This window comes from Rhinatrema bivittatum, chromosome 1 (assembly GCF_901001135.1).
Source record: "Rhinatrema bivittatum chromosome 1, aRhiBiv1.1, whole genome shotgun sequence".
Lineage (NCBI taxonomy): Eukaryota > Metazoa > Chordata > Amphibia > Gymnophiona > Rhinatrematidae > Rhinatrema > Rhinatrema bivittatum.
In genome coordinates this window covers 559,245,525-559,262,123 of record NC_042615.1, presented here as the reverse complement: position 1 = coordinate 559,262,123, position 16,599 = coordinate 559,245,525, and the positions used below count along the sequence as shown (strand labels likewise).

At 44.3% G+C, this 16,599-nt stretch overlaps 1 protein-coding gene across 2 annotated transcripts in view; it reads left to right on the top strand.

Moving 5' to 3' along the window:
- Positions 1-16,151, top strand: part of LOC115099247 — a 503,007-nt gene extending 486,856 nt beyond the window's left edge. For both annotated transcript variants that reach the window (XM_029616734.1, XM_029616743.1), the window contains 2 exons: positions 2,966-3,076; positions 15,601-16,151. The gene's annotated coding sequence lies outside the window, so the exon portion shown is untranslated. The remainder of the gene's footprint in view (positions 1-2,965; positions 3,077-15,600) is intronic.
- The last annotated feature ends 448 nt before the right edge of the window (positions 16,152-16,599 follow it).

The following is a 16,599-nucleotide window of genomic DNA, read 5'->3' as shown; positions in this document are numbered from 1 at the left end:
ACACGAAAGAACTATTCTTCCAAATGGAAAAGATTTACTTTGTGGTACAGACAAAAGAATATTGATCCTTTCACTTGCCCCACTACTTCTCTTCTAGACTACTTATACCATCTTTCAGACTCTGGTCTACAGACTTAATCTGTAAGGGTACATTTAAGTGCAATCTCAGCTAACCATAACAAGATGGGAGATGTTTTAATGTATTTCCGCCCTGGAGGCAACTGTTCAGTTCCTTGTAAACCGGTGCGATATGTATTCTTTACAGGAACATCGGTATATAAAAAAAAAAAAAAATAAATAAAAATTGAAAATAAATAAATAAATAAATAAATATCCACACAACCTCTTGTCAGTAGGTTTATGAGAGGTTTAACTCAACTTAAACCACCAATTCGGCCTCCAGTCACAGAATGGGACCTGAACTTGGTATTAACAAGGCTCATGCATTCTGCTTTCGAACCCATAGATTCCTGTGATCTTAAGTTTCTCACATGGAAGACTATCTTCCTCATAGCCATTACATCAGCTGGAAGGGTTAGTGAGTTACAAGCACTTGTCACGTACTCACCCTATACAAAATTCCTACATGACAGAGTGGTTCTCCGGACACATCCAAAATTCCTCCCCAAGGTAGTTACGGAATTCCACTTGAACCAATCCATAGTTTTACCCACATTTTTCCAAGGCCTCATTCTCATCAAGGAGAAACAGCCTTACATACCTTGGACTTTATCTTTCTACTTAAACCGCACTGCAGTCCACAGGAAATCCAATCAACTCTTTGTTTCCTATGATCCAAACAAACCGGGTAAAGCAGTGGGAAAACATACTCTATCCAATTGGCTAGCAGACTGCACACAGTTTTGCTATGAAAAAGCAGGCCTTCCTCTTCAAGGGCGAGTAAAAGCACATTCAGTAAGAGCAATGTCAACCTCAGTAGCACACTATCATTCAGTGCCAATACTTGACATATGTAAAGCAGCAACATGGAGTTCTCTTCACACCTTTACAGCTCATTACTGTCTGGACAAGCAAGGACGACAAGATTCAGCCTACAAACAATCTGTCTTAAAGAACTTGTTTCCAGTTTAATCCCAACTCCTTCTACATCCAACCTGCTGTGATCTTCGGCTGCCTCATTTTCACCAACAATACTTCAGTGTTACGACACTACAAAATTTATTTTATTTTATTTTTTTTTTTTGATGACGCAGCCTCTAGCTTGCTAATCACCCATATGTGAGGACTAGCATCCTGCTTGTCCTGGGATAAAGCAAAATTGCTTACCTTGTAATTGTTGTTATCCCAGGACAGCAGGATGTAGTCCTCACAAAACCCACCCGCCACCCCACGGAGTTGGGTCTCATACCTTTTATTATTTTATTTTTTGCTAAAGCTCATTGCTATACACGAGACTAGAGTGAGACCCCTGTGGCAGAGAATATCATGGCATGCTCAGTGGCCTCACAGTGCCAGTCAAAAGTTTCTAGAAACTTTGACAGAAGTTTTTCCCGCAATAGGGCTCCATCAATGACGTCACCCATATGTGAGGACTACATCCTGCTGTCCTGGGATAACAGGTAAGCAATTTTGCTTTATTTTTTGAACATCAGAAGGGCTTGAGGGAGTAGTGGGTGCATGGCCCAGCAGGTCCATGTATGAGATCTTGGGGAATAGGTGGGAATCAGGCCACAGGTCCTAAAGGCACTTTAAAAAAAAAAATTAACCGTGCTAGTTAACTGAATATCTTTGACATTATCTGGTTAAGTGGAAGGTTACCTGGCCACACTAAACCAAATAACTTTAGACATGCTATAAAACAGATCTAATATTATCTAGCTAATTTAGCCATTAGAGCCACCCCATAATGCTTTGTTTTTATCTGGCTAAATTGTAGCCAGATAATGATTTATCCAACTATCATTTAGCCAGATAAATGGCCCATTATTTAAAAAGTTGTGGTTTAGATGGCTAACTTTTGAATTACCTGACTAAAAGTCTTTGAATATAGACCTCTAAATATTTGGACACAAAGCAAGGTTGGAAAGCTATTTTATTTTTATTATGCAAATTACATTTATATTCAAATGTTTGAAAATGTGCCACATAATTGCTGAAAAATTTCAGAAACTTTGCCACAGAATCTACCCATGATGTGCCACAGGAAACTGAGGGCATTGCCTATAAGGGACTGATATGCTGTTTCTTTAGGAAAAAAGCTTATTAAAGGTAAATTTTAAATGTCTGATGCATACCAAAACAGGGAGATATGCAAATATATTGGGCCAGCATGCGCTGAGTGGATTTTAAAAGCCACCCGAGTATGCGCACAAATGAAGTTCTGAAAAAGGGGTGTGGCATGGGGTGGTCTGGGAGGGGCATGGGTGTTCCTGGATTTCATCTTGAAATTTATGCGTAAATACTTATGCGTATAAGCGTGCGCCAGGGTCCCCTGTCATGTTACTTTTCTTCTACTATGGATGGCATGTAAGTCATAAAACAAAAACAACTAAACACATCAGTGGGATTTTAAGGTTTGGGGGCTAACAGAGAAGAAGGGAGATTAATAAACTAGGGGGGGTTGGAAGTCCTATTCCTTACCTAGGCAAACTGGTAAAACTGGTAATAGCGTCAGTGCGCGTGAGTTTTAAAATCCCCCCCACTTACACGGTAAAATCGGCATTTGCGCACATAGGCGCTCATACACTTAAAATTGCGTGCACATGTGGATGTGTTCAGGCTATTTTATAATGTGCGCATATATGCATGTATGTTATAAAATCCCCGTGTCCCTGGGTGCGGGCCAACAAATACATGCACATATGCGCCTGCACACCTGTTTAAAAGTTACCATCTTAGTAAATGACAACTTTGTATTATGCTTGTCATTATCATCAACTAGTATCATGTAAGTATCTGTAAATAAATGTGCATTTCCTTTATGTTTCTGTTCTCCATTTTCCAGCATTTCCTTGTTGGCCAGTTATTGTCATACCACTTTGGAATGTCTGAAGCTCAGTTTCTGTAAGGAAGTCACTGGAGATGCCATAGAAAAGCTTTGCAAGAACTGTAAACGGTAAGAGAGTGAGAGCACTTCCTTTCAGAATGCTAAGTCTCTGCACTAATGGCGTCTATCTTCACTTCCTGCTCAGAGCTTAAGCATGTCATTTCCACTTTGCACCAGAGAAAGAATTATTGTTCATTTTTATATTGATATTAACCCCTAGATTCATCAAAATGTTATAATATCACATGCATAATGCATGTGGTAAGAGAAAGGGGCATGTTTAGGGTAATTTTTAGAATTACCACACAGTGTGGTAACATACAGGCTGATACAGTAAAGAGCGCTCTGACAGAGCGCACTTTTAGCCCACATTTGGCCGCGCGTTGTCAACGCGCTATTTTTACCCCTTATACTATAAGGGGTAATAGCGTGTCGAAAACACGCGGCCAACCACCCCGAAACTAATAGCGCCCGCAACATGCAAATGCATGTTGATGGGCCTATTAGTTAATCCCGCGAGTTTCATAAAGTAAAATGTGCAGCCAAGCTGCACATTTTTGGCAGGCATTAATTTCGGCCGGCACTGGGGAAGTGTACAGAAAAGCAGAAAAAACTGTTTTTCTGTACACCCTCTGACTTAATATCATAGCGATATTAAGTCGGAGGCCCCAAAAATTTAAAAAAATTAAAAAAATAAAAATAAATTTAAAAAAAATCTGCCCACGGCCTGCGGGTTGGAAGACGGTTGCCCAATTATGCCGGCGTCCGTTTTCCGAACTCGTGGCTGACAGCGGGTTCGAGAACCGACGCCGGTAAAATTGAGTGTCAGCTGTCAAGCCTGCTGACAGCCGCCACTTCTGTCAAAAAGGAGGCGATAGGGACGCGCTAGTGTCCCTAGCGCCTCATTTTACCGCGGGCCCTCATTTGCATGCCTCGGTTTAGTGAATCGCTCGCCCAGAAGCGTGGCCTGGGCGCACGCCGGCTCTCCCGCATGTTTTTCTGTATTAGCCTGATAGTGCTTTGCGTAGGTAGTATTACATGGTGTGGTAAAGTTTGTGCACTCTGCAATACTTCTATTTCACAGCTTGAGAGAGAGAGAGACTATTTATAAGACCCTCATAGTAGTCAACTATTTATATCTGTATAGGAGGGCCAGCTAATAGCTCAAGAAGAAATGTTGATGGTGGTTTAGGGATCAGTTTTACAAGCAGAGTGAGATGTACGAAATCCACAGTACACCTCGGAAAAGATTTGACATCATTTGGAGTGAGGAAAGTCTCACAAAGATGAGATTTCTACAGTGTTCTCTTGCTCTAACTTGATGGACTCTACAACAGGGTACCATCAAGCTAGGGCGAGATAACATAGTAGAAATCCCATTTTTGTGAGACTTTCCTCACTTCAAATGATGTCAAATCTTCACTGAGTTGTTCTGTTCAGTTCATACATCACACTCTGCATGTAAAACTGGCCCATAAACCCTAAATCACCACCAACACCTCACCTCGAGCTATTAGCTGTCCCTCCTATAGTCATATAAATAGTTGAATACTGTGAAGGCCTCCCAGAGTCTCTCTCTTTCTCTCTCTCTACCTCTACTCCACTCCATTCCACTCTCTTTCCCCTCCCAAGCCCAGAAATGGCTGAAATGCAATTTGTAAAATTTATTGCGAATTACGTTAGGGTCATTTTGAGCATATCGCACAACTTAACGCCAGGATAAAAGGTGTAGTTATTTCCAGCGTTAAAACCATGCAATAGCACACATTATGCTATTGCACGGTGCAATTTTGCCCTTCATTTAATTAATCCCGCTCAAACTCCTCCCCAATCCCACCCCTTCTAAAAATTTGTATTTGCACCATAACGCATGTGATAATCGTATTATCACAGCATTATGGCGTTAACGCATGCATTAACGCCATAACGCATATTGATGAATGACCCTATAAATAACTTACTATAAATTACAAGAAATTTTGGTCACAATTAGGAATATTTTTAAAAAGCCTTCAAATTACTGGGATGTATTTGTAAAATTTTGAAAGTATTTTCCCCAAATTTTTACTTTTGTATACCTCATGGAATGAAAAAAGTTCCACAGAAAAAAATGACAAGAAAACCAAAATGCATTTCAGGAATTTTGCCTTGTCATTAAATTTTGCCCATAAGACTACAAGGGGAGAAGTGAATGGGGAATAAAGTAAACAGATGGTTGCAAATAAGGAGGTCCATATTCAGTAGGTCAACAAGCAGTAAAGGTATTTGCGTAAAGTTATCCAGTTCACTTTAGCCATGCCTCTGAATATATTTGGTCAAAATGATACAGGTAAGTTTTCCCAGATAATTTTAAACTTAACTGGCTATATTCAACATATAGCTGTTTAAGTTAAAAAAAAATCTCCCAGGACAAGCAGGATGGTAGTCCTCACATATGGGTGACATCATCAGATGGAGCCCTGTCATAGAATACTTTTGTCAAAGTTTCTAGAACTTTGACTGGTATACTGAGCATGCCCAGCATGCCACTAACCCTGTAGCCACCAGGGGTCCCCCTTCAGTCTCCTTTTTTCCTCGCAGCAGTTGCCTCACGGTTTTCAGGAGCTCTGTGAGAATTTCTCACAACCTTTTCCTCATGGAACATTTTCTTTGAATATCAAAACATTTTCCCCGTCCCAGGGTCCCCCATCGACCATCGACCTCCGCAGATGCCGGTAAGTTCTTACCTCATTCTTTGCAGTCGGTTCCCGGCAGTGCTTTCATTGGTGCCCTATGATCACCGACCTCTCGCTGCCCTTATTTTTCAAAAAATGGCGACTGGTTTTCGGAAGTGCCCTGAATGCCCGAGGATTGTGTCCATTACAGACCCTCATGACGTCTGTGTCTTATGCTTGAGGCCTTCCCACGACGTCCAATGGTGCAACAGCTGTGCCCAAATGACCCCTAAAGGCCTGCTTGGAGAAAGTGGAGTATCTCTTCAAATCTAAGTGCTTGTCTCCATCTACTCCCGGCAAGACTGCACTGACTCGGAAACTGTCATCTTCATGGACTCCATCGCCATCGAAGTCTCAACACCATCGAGACACCGGTGACCACCAGTCACCGTCATCTTCACACTCAAAGGTATCGACATCCTCATCCTTGGCACCGAAGGACCAGGCCGAGCACCAAGAAAAACATTGACATCGACAAGATACTTCCTCTAGTGTTGGCACCGATAAGATATCAGCATTGGCATTGATGGAACCACCATCAAAGAAGTCTCGGGGAGAGGAGCCCTCATCCTCCTCTGGATTCGGGACACCGAGGCGTTCCCCACCTGCATCGATGCCGGGAGCTGAAATTCCACAAACTCCTGTGGACCCTCCGGCAATGCCTACCGAGCCTCCAACCCCGGCAGCTGTGTTACCTACACCAGCCTTCCAGGAGGAGTTGGACTGGATGGTCCAAGAGGCAGTCCTGCAGGCGATTCGAGGCTTTCAATCTCCACCGCCACCGGCTCCCATGCCGAGGCCTGACACGCTGCCTACGATGTTGGCTCCACTGCTAGAGAGGTTGGTCACCCTTATTGGTGCACTTCCATCAGTGCCTGCCCCTCCCGCACCGATAATGCCGACGAGACCATCGGTTCCCCTACCGGCACTGACTCCAATTCTTTTGTCGTCAGACAAGGAAGAGCCCCCTCTGATGCCGGAGCTGATTCCAGGACCATCAGGAGTCCCTCCACCGCAGTGACCATCGAAAACACCAATACCACTGGTGCCACTGCCGTCCTCGATGCTACCTCCACCTGTCTTGGTGCCTCCAGCATTTCATCGGTGCCACTTATTGATCCGGCTGGTTTTTTACTTCTACCTCCATCTGAAGGAGAGCATGGTGGAGGAGATCCACCTTACGACCCCTGGAGTGATGATTCCTCATACACTCAAGACTCTGAGGACCTTCTGTCCGAGCCTTCATCCCCAGAAGAACACCGTCGCTCCCCTCCAGAAGACCTCACATTTGCAACTTCATAAAAGCGATGTCTGATACCATCCCTTTTAAGCTCAAACTGAGGAGGATGCCAGGCATAACATGCTGGAGGTGCTCCAGTTCGTGGATGCCCCCAAGGATGTTAAATATCTCCTTGGGTATTTAATACCTGAATGTAATCTACTTTGACATACACTTTGAAGTGCGAAAAAGCAGAATATAAAAGCTAAATAAATAAATAAATGGCAGTTCCTATCCATGAAGTCCTACTTGACTTGTTACACCACACTTGGGAGCATCCTGGTACAATGCCACCAGTGAACAGAAAAACACTATCTACCTGGTTCAGTCAGCTCTATGTTTTCAAAAAAGCCAGGTACCTCACCAATCTGTAATCGTTGAGTCCGCTCAGAAAAAGTCTAAGAGGTCCCGGCCTCATTCTTCTGCCCCTCCTGGCAAAGAGCAGAAGTCCTTATCGCCTTCGGCCGAAGAGTGTTCCAGGGATCGATGCTTATGGCATGTATAGCAGCTTAGCTATATATGACACAATACTCGAGAAATCTATGGAAACAAATCCAAGACTTCTCCAAGACCCTGCCAGAAGAATTTCAGGAGGGACTGACTACCATCCTCCAGAAAGGGCTTGATGCTGGGAAGCATGAGGTCAGGGCAGCGTATGACATTTTCGAGCCTGCCTCCAGAGTGTCAGCAGCAGGAATAAGCGCCAGGCGCTGGGCATGGCTGAAATCTTCCGACTTACGCCAGGTGGTCCAGGACAGATTGGCAGATCTTTCATGCACAGGAGAAAATCTGTTCGGCGAGAAAATTCAGGAGGCAGTGGCGCAACTCAAAGACCACCATGAGACTCTGTGCCAGCTATCTACTGTTTCTTCAGACTTCTCGTCTACTTCCAAAAAACCATTCAGACGTGAACCCAGGAGATTCTCCTACAAACCATGTAGGTATTACCCTCCACCGTCCCATTCTTGTCCCACCAGAACCCCTCAAAGAGATCAAGCTCGTCAACACAGACCCCCAAAGACCCAACAACCTCCTCAGACTGGTCCAGCCTCTGGGTTTTGACTCCATCGTAGAGAACAGCAGTCAAAACCCCCTTCTAGCCACCTTTCCTGTGGGAGGTCGCCAACAAACGGCACACAATTACCTCCTGTGGAAGGTGCCAACAAATGACACACAATTACTACCGACCAATGGGTCCTTTCCATAGTGACCCACGGTTACCATCTAAACTTCCTTACGCTGCCACCAGACTCTCCACCACGTCCGGCATGGAGTCTAACCAACCATACTCCACTTCTCGAGGCAGAGCTCTGAACCCTCTTACAAACAAATGCTGTGGAATCGGTTCCACAACTGTAGCGAGGGACAGGGTTCTACTTTCGGTACTTTCTAATTCCAAAAAAATCAGGCGGCATTCGTCCTATCCTGGACCTTCGCGCCCTAAACAAACATCACCGCAAGGAAAAATTCAGGATGGTTACCTTGGGCACCATGCTTCCTCTCCTGCAACAGGGAGATTGGCTCTGCTCTCTAGATCTTCAGGAGGTGTATGCCCATATAGCCATATTCCCTTCACATCAAAAATACCTCAGATTCTTAGTAGGTCACAAACATTACCAATATTGAGTGCTACCATTCGGCCTAGTGTCAGCATCCTGAGTGTTTACGAAATGCCTGGCAGTAGTAGCAGCTTCCCTAAGGCAGCGCAGTGTCCACGTCTATCCGTATGTAGACTATTGGCTACTCAGGGGACCATCCGAGGAGGTAGTGCTTCAATCCCTCCATCTTACTATACAATTGCTGCAGTCCTTGGGGTTTCTCATAAACTATCCCAAGTCACATCCGAATCCTTCACACACACTCTCCTTCATCGGAGCAGATCTAAATACCATTCAAGTCAGAGCGTTACTCCAAAAGGACTGAGCACACACTCTCTCAGCCTTGGCCATATTGGTACAAACTCGCCGTAACACTACAGCTCGTCACCTTCTGACCTTACTCGTCCACATGGCATCCAAGGTGCACGTTACCCCAATGGCCAGACTAGCCATGAGAGTAATTCAATGGACTTTAAAGTCCCAATGGTTCCAATTTCAACAAGACCTGTCACACATTGTCCACGTCACCAGCCAGCTTCAACTCTCACTAGCTTGGTGGATTCAGGAATCCAATCTTTGGATTGGACTGCCCTTTCAACCCCCAAATCCTCAAATCACACTAACAACGGATGCCTCCAACCTGGGTTGGGGAGCTCATATCAATGACCTTCAGACCCAGGGTACCTGGACCAGGGAAGAAAAAAAAGCACCAAATAAATTTCTGGAGCTAAGGGCGATAAGATATGCACTCTTTGCATTTCAGGATTGCCTATCCAGCAAGGTAGTCCTCATTCAAACAGACAACCAGGTAGCGATGTGGTACCTCAACAAACAAGGGGGCACGGGCTATGTCAAGAGGCGGGCTGGGCTCTCTCACATTCCATGCTACTGAGAGCAACCTACCTGGCAGGCATGAACAATGTGATGGCGGACAATCTCAACCGGACCTTTCATTCCCATGAATGGTCCCTAAATCCCACTGTAGTGAACCAAATTTTCCACTAGTGGGGCCACCCGCACATTGACTTCTTTGCGCCAATTACAACCCCAAAGTAGACCAATTCTACTCTCTACACCACAGCTGCAAGACACTACCGTGGGATGCCTTTGCACACTGCTGGACAATGGGTCTTCTATATGCCTATCCTCTACTTCCACTCATCAGCAAGACTCTCGTGAAGTTATGACAAGACCGGGGCACAATGATCCTCATAGCCCCTCACTGGCCACGGCAGATTTGTTTTCCCATCCTACATGTCCTCTCAGGCCAGCAACCAATTCGCCTGGGCACAGATCCAACTCTAATAATGCAGAACAACGGACTGTTGTGTCATCTGAACTTCCACTCCTTGTCTCTGACAGCATGGATGTTGAAAGGTTGATACTACAATCCCTTAACCTTTCTGACAATGTGTTCCAGGTCCTCATAGCATCATGGAAGCCTTCTACTAGGAAATCTTATCGTTCCAAGAGGAAAAGATTCTCCTTGTGGGATACCACAAAGAAAATAGACCCTTTTTCCTGCCCCACATCGAGGTTCCTGGCCTACCTCTGGTACCTCTGAGTCTGGCCTACAAACCTCCTCCATCCGAGTGCATATCAGCGCCATAGCTGCTTACCACAAAAGTATAAGGGATGCCCTGATTTCAGCACAACCCCTTGTAGGGCGCTTTATGAGAGGCTTGCTACAACTAAAGCCTCCACTGCGTCCTCCGGTTCCAGCATGGGACCTCAATGTTGTGCTAGCACGGCTCATGTGACCTCCATTCGAGCCTTTGCACTCCTGTGAGCTCCACCATCTCACTTGGAAAGTGCTCTTTCTAGTTGCTATAACATCCGCTCGCAGGGTCAGTGAGCTACAGGCACTGGTAACATACCCACCTTATACCAAATTTCTCCACGATCGTGTGGTACTCCGCACTCACCCTAAATTTTTGCCAAAAGTAGTTTCTGATTTCCATTTAAATCAGTCCATAATACTACCTCCTTTTTTTCCAGAATCTCACTCACACCCAGATGAGCGGGCCCTGCATTCCTTGGACTGCAAACGTGCACCAGCCTTCTGTTTGGAATGCACTGCAGCCCATAGAAAGTCCACCCAACTTTTTATCTCCTTTGATAAAACCAAACTAGGAGTTCCGGTGGGCAAGCAGACTCTGTCCACCTGGCTGGCAGACTGTATTACCTTCTGCTATCATCAAGCAGGCCTTCCACTACAGGGACCAGTGAAAGCGCATTCAGTCAGAGCCATGGCAACGTCAGTAGTGCACCTCCGCTCCGTACCTATAAGCTGCCACATGGAGTTCTCTCCATACCTTTGCAGCTCATTATTGTCTCGACAAGGCTGGCAGACAGGATTCCATCTTTGGCCAGTCTGTCCTGCATAATATGTTTCCAGTTTAATAACCCAACTTCCTTCCTATGACCCACTGTGAAACTCAGGCTGCCCTCATTCCTGTTCTCCCAGGACAGCAGGATGTCAGTCCTCACGAAACCCGCCCACCACCCCGCGGAGTTGAGTTCGCTTACGTTTTCTTATTTTATTTTTTCGCTCATACTTTTTGCTGCAAACGAGACTGAAGGGGGACCCCTGCTGGATGCAGGGTTGGTGGCATGCTGGGCATGCTCAGTGTGCCAGTTAAGGTTCTAGAAACTTTGACAAAAGTGTTCCGTGATAAGGCTCCATCCTGATGATGTCACCCATATGTGAGGACTAACATCCTGCTGTCCTGGGAGAACAGCTGTTACAGGTAAGCAACTCTGCTTTCTTCTTTTCTGTACACCTTTTAGGCTTCTCCAAAATTAATGCCTGCTCCAGGCAGGCATTAAATTTGGCGAGTGAAAATGAGTGCCTTGGGCCCACATTTTCTTTTTTTGCATGGGGGGGAATAGATAATAACCTCATCAACATGTATTTGCATGTGATGAGCGCTATTACCTATATGTGTGTTTTGGATGCGCTAATACCCGTTTTGCATCAGGGGTTATGATCGTGCATCCAAAACACGCGTCCAATTGTAAGTTGAACTGTGCGCTGCAGCCAGCGCATGGTATTGCATCGGCCTGACAGTAAGCTCCAGTCCCTAGTGACTTATCCACCTTATGCTTTCTCATAATAGGGTGATTTTGCATGCACATTCCAAGTTCCTACCTAAGGTAATGTTGGACTTTCACCTTAAACAGTCAATCATCTATCCTCACAAAGAATAACAAGCATTGCGCAGTTTGGAAAGCACTAGGCTTCTTCCTGGATCAGACTGAAGCTCTTAAAAAGTCCACCCAGCATTTTGTTTGTTTTGACCCAAATAGATCTGGGATTACCATAGCTAAATACACACTGTTTAATTGGATAGCATAATGGTTCATGAGATAGATTTGCATACATATAACCCCCAGCTTGATGGAACCTTTAAGGAATTTGCAAGGCACAAACTCAATACAAGTGTCCATCTCAGATTATTCAATCTCTTCAAGTCCTAGGATAAAAGATTCTCTGTAGCAGGAGAGGATAACCTCCTGGTCCCTGGGTGTTAATTATCTGGTTTTTTAGTGAGAGCCATAAAGCAAGCTACACACATAACTGTTGTTCCAACACTTTACTGATGAAGTAGATCAAACATGTAATAAGGCACTTGGTACAAGTTTCTTTCATTCAGTCTCTATAAAGCAAGTCAAAATAGTAAATTTGACTCTGTGGTTCTTTGATCCCTTGATTCAATCCTTATGGTCCTTTCTTTATCCATGGCTAGAATGTGAAGCCTTCCTGGGTTACTGTGAAAGATGGAGTCCTCTTCCTAATTTAATTCTCACTTCAAAAATCTGATCTTGAATTCTCCAGATTTTCTTCTCCATCTCTGGTGTACTTCATTATGTATCTCCTTGATTCTTTGCTGTAAACCAGGATCATATCTATTGTGTTTAAATACCATAGTGGTTTCACCTGTTCTCCATACCTCTTACTTCTTCTTCTGTTGGATCCTGGATGGATATCCTTTCTCTTTCTTCTCCACTATTTTGACAGATGAGCAAAGGAATTACTTAGACTAAGTAATATTGTTGACTAGGAACATTTCTTCTCCTAGCCCTTGCTGGGTGGACAGAAAGGGTCCCAAAAACAATGTCCATTTAAAAATACTTAACTGCAAAAATCACTAGAGATATGTCATCAGTCACTGGTGTGAGTTGAAAAGTACTCTCTTTACTTGCTAGGACTCTTCAACTAAGGTTTTGGGCTTTTATTTTGAAAAATTAAGAGACTCAAAAGGAAACACTCCTTTCCTCTTGAAATCCAACTAAAAATCCTCACAGATACTAGAGGTCATTTGCTCTTATGGAAGGAGAAGCAAACCAATTCAGCAGCCTCTGGTGGAGATGCTGTGGCATAGGTGGCATTCTACTTTATACTGCCCTGATGTAACTGATAGACCATATCCCTTTAATAGGTATCCCAGCAGAGCCCTACACATCCAAAAGAGGCAACACATACAAGATCTCAGTCATATTCAATGTGGATATTCTGAAAACCCATCTAGTTAGATGTGTCCTAAACACTGAGTTGAGAACCACTGGAATAGCATACTGCATTTCTTTCTAGTATGCCCAGGCAACTCGACTTTGGAAGGGTATATCAAGGCTCATGGTATTATGGCTAGGGCAGTGTCGATGGCCCATCTGAAATCAGCCTTCATGGAAGAGATTTGCAAGGCTGCGAGATGATGTTTTATCCACACATTTACATCTCATTACTGTTTGGATAGGGACTGTCAGCATGGCAGTAGGTTTGGTCAACATATGTATGTATGTATGTATTTATTTAATTTATATTTCACTTTTTAGTACTTCAAAGTTGATCTGTCCTGAAAGGTCTTTTTGAGGTTTAGAATCCAAGTCCATCTCCAGTAGGACCTGTTCTTATTACTTCCAGGTTGTCTTTATAAAATTGAATTATAAAAATGCAAAAATGGCTGGTTGCCACTGTTGCAAAAGTGGACCCTTGGGCTGAGGTGGAGTTGGCGCAACCCACAGGGAAGAGCCCTATTAGTCCCCACCTTTGGCATGCGGAGCTGGCTGGAGCAGAGTCCCAACAGGAGCTTCACCAATATCAGCCCTTGTTCCCCTTAGGTTGAGCCCTCAGGTGCCGGGACCAGCTGGACTTAGGCACGGGCCTCTGTGGAGATGTAGATCCATCGCTCAGGGTGTTACAGGCCAGCATGGAAAGAAACGGAGTCAGTATGAGCAGTGGTTGGGGCAGGTGGCAGGCAGCAGAGACTGGTGCAAGCTGTGGTCAAAGGCAGTCAGAGTTCATTCAGTGTCGGTCGGGCAGAGGTCTGGGCAGGCAGAGTTCAAGCAAGTCAATGAACAGGCAGTGGTCGAAGGCAGGCGGAGGTCAAGCAGCGACAAGGTACAATCCAAAGTCAAAGCCAGGAGTCCAATCCAAAGTCAAAGCCAGGAGTCCAATCCAAAGTCAAAGCCAGGAGTCTAGTCCAAAGGGGCGAGAGGAAGAACAGCAGGACAGATGAGACACTGAAGACAGATGAGGGGAGGCAGACTACGAAGACAAGAACTCAGGAGAAGATCAGATTTGTGAGGGAACCAGAAACAGAGCACAGGAATTCAAGTAGACACACAACGGAAACAGGAACCAGGAAGCAAGGATCAGGAACCAGGAACACAGAGGCAAACCACTACCCAACAGAATTGACATATTGCCGAGGCATCTGAGGAGCACCGGAGGGAGCCTTAAATACAGAATGGCCTCTGACGCATCAGAGGGCGCTATGGGGAATTTCCCACTGCGGGCCCTTTAAGAGGCAGCAAATTCGATGCTCACGTGCCTAGGGAAGCCCAGAGCTGCCAGCGGCGGCGTCGCTCTGACTGGCATGTCGAGCCTGTTCGGGTGCGGCGGCTTGCTGCGCATCTGTCCGAGAGGGTCTGTTCCATCATCGGGAATCCCATTTGCAATTTGTTCCGTGACCAGCCAAATGCAATAACCACCAAAAACAGGTTTGCAAATTTGTTGTTCTGGTTCTTGTAGTTTCCTCTTTCATGTTGAGGCAACCTGGATCTAGGGATTTTCCCAACTGTGAGTACAGACTGTCCTGCTTGTTCTTGGAGAAAAGTGTTTTCTGAGGACAGCAGGATATCAGTCCTTACAGAACCCACTCACCTTCCTTAGGAGTTGCTATATTCTGTAACAAAGGGGCCTTGTGGGACAGCTCACATATGCTCAGTAAATGATGGAGAAAGCTCTGGAGGATATTCAGTGATCACACTAACCAGGGTTCTATTGGATAGCATCACCTATCTGTGTCCTGCTGTCCTCACCTGTTACAGTCAAACAGGTTTTGCTTTCTAGCCTCAAGGACTAATCCAGTTTCTTGGGGAGGGAAAGAAGCAGGGCACGATTACTAGTCCTGATAGCAGGCTTAGTACAAGGTTTCCAAAATATCACCTGTCACCACTTTACCAGAGCCAATCAGTGGCTCAGCAACAGGATACCAGCCTTTCATCCAAGCAAGCCCCAATTCAAAATCCAACACTCTTTTTTTGTCCTTACAAATTTATTGAAAATGTTAATTTACATGTTTTATGTTACTCAAAAAAAGGAAGAATGCAGGTGTAAATTTGTAACTGTACCAGGTCAGGAATGTCTAATTATTGGCTTGATTCTTTTTATGTTTCTACAAATTATATCTGCACTATCCCGCTATCCTGTTTCGCTAGTAGGAACTTACATTCCATAATGCAATTGAAGAAGAAGCAGAAGTGCTCTTTAAAATAGGTTAATTTTGCTGTGAGCCTATTACAGTTAAGCTTTATTTTAAGCTCCAATTAAATAAAGTTTTATTAATAATTAATCTTATGTTTTTACTGGTTGCTGCCAATAGTTTGGAAATATTTTTGAACCACTACTGATTGAAAAATTATGAGCATCTGAACCTTTATTTTACTTTTATGTTGAGTGCCTCTTCTTATTTATATGTTCTACTTTCTCTCATTCAGGCTCAAAATACTTCATCTGTATGGGTGCCACATCACTCCTGAACTGAAATCCATAAAAGAAACTAATAAAAGCATCAAAATATTTCATGATCTTTCCATCCCCATTAATATTTTAGGAGAATGAAAGAATTTTTCCACTTGTTGACATATTTACATGAAAATGTGCTGTGTCCTTATAAGGAGATGTAGTAGTTTGGTTTTATGTGGCATGTTTAGAAATATATTTTGAATATACTGCTATATTATGAGGATAATTTTCAAAAAGATCTTTGTGTATAAAAATAGCATATATCATAGCAAGTTTCAAAAGCCTATTTATGAGCCTAAAATGCACTTAGGGCCTCATTTACCAATATTGCATTGGTAACACATTAAGGGGCATGTCCCATGCAAATGAGGCTTATCATCACACTGCATGAAAGTGTCCAGACAGCCTATTTCTGCTCTTAGGTTGTATGAAATGGAGCAAGTGTCTCACACCTCTGTTGAGTTCCTGGACAGGCATTAGGGGAGAGAGAGAGAGAGAGAGAGAGAGAGAGAGAGAGAGAGAGAGAGAGAGAGAGAGAGAGAGAGAGAGAGAGAGAGAGAGAGAGAACCTTGCTATAGATCCTACTCCCTAGAAAGGTATTTGTATCTCCATGGTAGGCCCACCTAGTAACTCGAGGTGGGGATTAGGTATGAGTGTAGGGGGTTGGGGGCCATGTTCACATTCAACATGAGACGTACGAACAGAACAGTGGTCTCTTGTGAAGATTTGATGACCTTCGGAGTGAGGAAACTCACTCCAAGAAGAGATTTGGGCAACGTTCTCTCAACCTAGCTTGTTGTCAAGCTAGGTTGAGAGAACGTTGCCCAAATCTCTTCTTGGAGTGAGTTTCCTCACTCCGAAGGTCATCAAATCTTCACAAGAGACCACTGTTCTGTTCGTACGTCTCATGTTGAATGTGAACATGGCCCCCAACCCCCTACGCTCATACCTAATCCCCACCTCGAGTTACT